Here is a 5,690-nt window from a genome sequence, read left to right as displayed (position 1 = left end):
TGTAGTGCTGAAGTGGACGGTCCCAGGAAGTCAGTGCTTTGGCTGCTCAGAACAGCCACTCTGGCTTGCTGTTCCTTTGTGTTTATACAGTCAGCTTTAGTCAGTCAGTCAGGAAAGGAAGCTTGGGGCTGTCTCCATTCTTTACCCATCATGAACGCAGCCCTGAACATCACACAGCTCTGGACATACACGTGGCTCTCTAGATTCCCACGGGTGCTGGTGTTTCCAAAGCCCTTGACTGACATCTCTTTGCCTAGTTCTTAGTTTTAAGTGCTTGGGTAGCCTCCTTTGTTCCATCTGTTAGTCACTGCCTTGGGCAGGATGTTAAACAATTGCTGTTGATTAGGTCCAACAAATTCCCACAAGCAAAGGGTGATCTGTATTGGCTGAGCTCTGAGTCAGGTTAAAATGAGGAGGAATTTTCCCGAGAGCCATCAGACATGCGCTGCAATGGATGTTTGTCCCTCCCCGTGGCTGCTGGTTTTACATGGCAATTGGTCACAAGCTATTGGCTTTCCAAGGCTTCCGTGAAGTATGAGTATGCATGTGGCGAGCTAAAATCTGACCAAATGCCCTGTTCTTTTGCCATTTAAGCCACGTCTGCTTGAATAGACATTCTGTGCATCAATGGGTATCTTCAGATGGTTTTTCAGAAGTCCATTCGGAGTGGATTCTGTTTCCTTAAGTTCTCTCTGTTGCTACAGAGGGAGACATTTTAGGACACACTTTATTTTTAGTAGAAACTCATAGGACCTTGAACAAGAGCTGACACCTGGTCCACCCGAGGCTGTGCAGTGCAGTGGCCATCCAGGCAGTCAGCCTCTCACAGCTGGCCATAAGGGCTGCCTCTTAGTGGACACTTGGAGAATGAGCACATAGACCCCACAATTACAGCACCTCATCTGCTTCTCTTAACTATACAGAGAGCATAATCATGTTTTTAGAACAAAATAAAACAGTTTAGCACCTCTCTGAAACCACACGCTATCAGCATCATGATACTCAATGGATCTGACAGAGGATGTCTTCATGGAGCCCCTCAAGTCGCCACGGGCTTACTGCACACCACTGGGCTCCATCAATGTTTATAGGATGCGGTGATTTAGAGTTACCGATGCAAGTCTATTTGATTATAAGATTGGCTCTGCTTGACTTTATGTGTTTTGCTAAGAGGAGGGTTGGCATGTAGATTGCTGGGTGGCTTTCCCCTCTGAACGGCATCGAAGGTTACTCACAGACACAATTCAAAGTCCTATAATCCTTGAGGCCTTGCCTGGTGGATTTATATTTACGGACTAGACGTCTCCCCTGGAGCTAAGAAAGCTCCAAAGTTGAACGATGCACTTAAATATGTAATTTCCTGCAGATAGGGCATCAGCTTTCTCTCTCCACTGCTCACTGCTTATTGCTTGAACAAAGCTTCCTTCCTTCCTTCCTTCCTTCCTTCCTTCCTTCCTTCCTTCCTTCCTTCCAAGTCCATAGCTTATTCACACACACACACACACACACACACACACACACACACACACACACTTAGTCATTCACCAGTTCGAGATCATGGCAAGTAATTTCACCAAATAGATGAATCATACGTTAGTCATCCTGTAGAAAAAAAATCCACCAATGCTACTAAAAGTATTTGGTGGGATTTTGATGAGAACAAGATGTATGTAGTTCAAGGTATCTACCTTCAAGTGTTTACTCCAAGTGATCAAGATTGACACCACTAATAATCAACATACTAGTGGCATTAAAACCCCTTCCAGGGGATGCACCAGGAAGGACACGTCATCTTTTCACTGCTCAACATGCATAAAATCAGACAAATCCTGAGAAAATAGCAGAAAACTTCAAACTGCCTACAAAGTCGGCTCTCAGTGTGTAACATGTTTCAAAGTCACAAACACTAAAGAGTCTTCACAGAGTGCAGGAAACCAAGGAGAACCAGAACTAAATGAGACGTGGGGTCCTTGGCGGGATGCTGAGTCAGAACAATGAATGGGAGAAGAAAACCGAGAAGATTAAATAAGGCACACGGTTTCGTGAGCAGTGTTGTATCCACACCTGTTTAATTGCTTTCATCGTGATGCTAGAGACACCTAAGGCAGTGTCGTGACATAAACACTGGTGCAGGGCTGTCAGCAAACCTCCCTACGACTCCTGCCATTTTCTTCTGTAAGTCTAAAATCAGCTCAAAGAAAATGAAGGAAAAGAAAAGAGAAAGGAATGAAAAGAAAAAAGAAAACGAAACAGTAAGTGGCTGCACCCATTTTATCATCTCAATGGACTTTTAGTCCTTTAGCATTTTTTTGTCATTATAACTCAAAAGTTAATTTAACAAGACTGTAACTGATGTAGACTAAGGGTCGGAGCTCAATGAGAACCTAGAAAGGATAATGCTGAGGCAGGATTATACCCTCAAAGTCTCAGGATGCTTTTTCAGAGTCTAGGCTACACCTGCTTTGTGTTTGAAACACAGCATACGCTGATGTTGCTGCCGAGCTAACATGGTTTACAATGGATGTGAGATTTCACTTAGATGCTTTTCTTCACAGTGTTGTGTGGAATAGGAGCCTTGCTATTTACCCTCCAGTCAATGCTGTGGCTGGAATTCTTCCTCAGGGACTTCCAAATCTATTGCCTATAGATTGCTTTAACAGCTTAAACACTGGGAATCTGATTTTACTGATTTTCCATGTTTGAGAGGTGTCTGGATGCAAATGAGATATAGAAAGTTGGAATAATAGACTGGGCCATGTAATCTCGGATAGGCCACGGACATGGCAGTTATTGGTATGGTTTGGCTATGGTCTGAGTCTGGGCCCCCAAAAGCTTTATGTACTTGCTGGGAGCTTGGTCTGTGTGACCATACTGAGACAGATACAGGGCATGGAGGCTGTGGACGCAGCGACCTTTTAAGGGGCTGTGCTGGCTCTAGTGGGATTAGATTAGCACCATCAGAGTAAATGTTTATAAAAGGAAGTCAGCCTGCATGGCCGACCTTCTCCTCACCTGTTGGGTTCTCTTTCTGCCTCTCCACCATCTTACCACAGTCCTACACTTGCAAACCAAACAAACTTCTTTACTTTGTAACTTTCTGGGCCTCTGGCATTTATTATTTATTGTAGCAACGCAGAGTGAACTAAAACACTTACAAAGCACCATTCATATAATCTATGGGTGCTTATAAACCAGATCCACGCTTCTCAGTCTTCAATGTGTGAAAGAATCTATTGTGATTTTGCTAAAAATAAAGATGGCGAGCCCGAGTCATTTCGAACGATCTCCCAGGTGACGCCTGTAACTGTTGGTCCTCTACAGTCCTGGGATGTGCCTTGAAAGAGATTTTATTTTAAGTGAGGAAAATATTAAGTACCCCAATACAGTTTGTTCATAAACAAGTGAGGAAACGTGGCCAATGAAGCGGACTCTGGGGCCTGTGACATCGAGTCCTTTTGACTTTGCCTTAAAGGCAACAGGAAAACCTAGAAGCCTGGGTTCCACTCCAGTTTAGGCTAAACCGCTTTAGGGCAGATGTGGGTTTAGGAACCCAGATCCCAGAGGAGGAGCTGTGGTTGCCACTGCCAGCAGGGGGCGCTCCACCACAGCATTTCTAGGCCTGCAGCATCTGATTTGAGTCAATTGAGAGATTGGGAACCTGTGATTGAAATGGGGAGAGGGGGAGGGAGAGAGAGCTAACATGCATGGATAACATGGCACCATCCCACGGTCTTTAGGTGAAGATTTTAAGCAGGCTGCATATTTACAACACTCGGATACCTGACAGCTGTGCTGGGCTTGAGTTAAAGTAAATTCCGAAGTCAGATTTAAGAGCACTTTCCAGTGATTATCCTCCTTTAAATAACCCAGGGCTGTGCCTGAGGTGATTGACTTTGGCATTCTCTTTGCTTTGAAAGTTTTGTGTTTCCAAAAGGCTTCAGTGCAGCACAGTGTTTTACTAAGGACGACTTGTGGAGGTCTAATTATCAGTGGGGAAACTGAGACGCGGGGTAGAATCGGACTGCACCTTAGATCTGCGACGGGATTCCAATCAGAAGTTCAGTTTCCTGATCCAGACAGCCTGGCTGGCCGCCCGGGTGGGCTGCTCTGCTGCCTGGCACCTTGGATGGAGCTGTGGGCCACAGAGCAACTCCGCGTAGGCTGAGAGAGTTGGTGGCACCAGACTCTTGGCTCAGAGGCCCCCATCTAGCCTTCTGCTGTCCTGCCAAAGTGAAACCATGTTGGCTGTCTAATTTAAGCCAACTGTCGTAATTGCTTGCCTGTGAACCGATTCTTTTAATTTTTCTTTATTTTGTAAACTAAAAACATATTGATGGGAGAACAATTACCAAACAACAGGAGCATATAAAATAAAGTAAAAAGCACCTTTGCGCTCATCAATTTTTACCCAATTCCTGTACACCTTCGTTAAACGCTTAAAATATTTATTATATTTAATATATATATATGTGTGTGTGCACATATATGCATTATACCTTTGTTTTAAACTTTCAGAGGATAAAAATTAAGTATATACAATTTGATCGATGTTATGTCAGGAATGTTTTTATACACACACATATATGCACACACATACACACTCATACATATATACAGTCGCATATATAGGGAAAGAGGGGTGATTTTGCTTAACTTCGTTTTTTATGGTGAAAAAGTGTATATTTAGAATTAGCCAGCTGGGCTCAGTTTAGATGATCCCCGTTTTGCTGGCAACATCCAGAGCATCATAATCAGGAGCCAACCGAACATTCACCTTCTTCTCTCCAGCAGGCCTTATCAGTGTATTAACTCTGGCCACACTGACGATATAGAGTTTCTTCACGGCCTGTTTGATCTGGTGCCTCTTAACCTTGACAACCACAATGAACACAGCATGCTGTTGTCTTCTGTCTTCTTCAGGGCTAACTCAGTGGTGAGGGGGAACTGGATGAACCAGAGTGGTTGAGCTTCTCCTGGGCATGCTCTTTCGAGGGTATTTGCCTCTGTAGCTGTAAGGTCTTGGGCAGCTGGAAGTTAGGTAACATATGTATCTTCTCTTTTTGTGGCTGTGGACGCCTTTCAGCACTGTCTTCTTGGCCTTTAAGGCCTTCGCTTTGGCTTCCGCTTTGGGAAAGGCAGAAGCTTCTCCTTCACTTTCCGTCCCCATCTTGGCGAAAAGCGATTTTGCTGAACTTTAAGAAATACAACTCACACTATGGCTCCTAATTTTCACTTATATATATCATAACACATCAAGATGAGGTCTTGATTTTTAAAGATTTTTTTGGTTAAAAGCATGAGATTCTTAGCTTGGCACAGTGGCTCACAGCTGTGGCCACAGCACTCAGGGGGCCAAGGAAGGAGCGTTGCACATTTGAGACTGGCCAAAACTTTGTAAAAAAAAAAAAAAAGTGTCTGAAAACATAAACATAGAACCCAAAGGGACTCATAAATATATACAGGAGGACATAGCATGCTTTGGGCCCTTCCTTGGCCTACCCTGCACACTTAGCATTACGTCTGCTTCAGCTTACATAGAAAAAGAGAAATTGGTGTGTCTTCCTTCTAAATGATCTTGAAAGAGTGACCAAAGCACTCAAGTTGTGAGTGCTTGGTTTTTGCCTTCTGAAGATCGAATATTTTAATATCTTATTTCTGGGAGTCTGGATGGTTTCATGTAACTTATTTTT

The 5,690-nt window shown here is 43.8% G+C and overlaps 1 pseudogene; it reads right to left on the bottom strand.

Moving 5' to 3' along the window:
- Nucleotides 1–4,708: 4,708 nt before the first annotated feature.
- On the bottom strand, nt 4,709–5,167 carry LOC129672928 (60S ribosomal protein L23a-like; annotated as a pseudogene).
- Between the last annotated feature and the right edge of the window lie 523 nt (nt 5,168–5,690).

This window comes from Psammomys obesus, unplaced genomic scaffold (assembly GCF_907164565.1).
Source record: "Psammomys obesus unplaced genomic scaffold, mPsaObe1.curated_primary_1811, whole genome shotgun sequence".
NCBI classification, from domain to species: Eukaryota; Metazoa; Chordata; class Mammalia; order Rodentia; family Muridae; genus Psammomys; species Psammomys obesus.
This window is presented reverse-complemented; position numbering and strand designations above follow the sequence as displayed.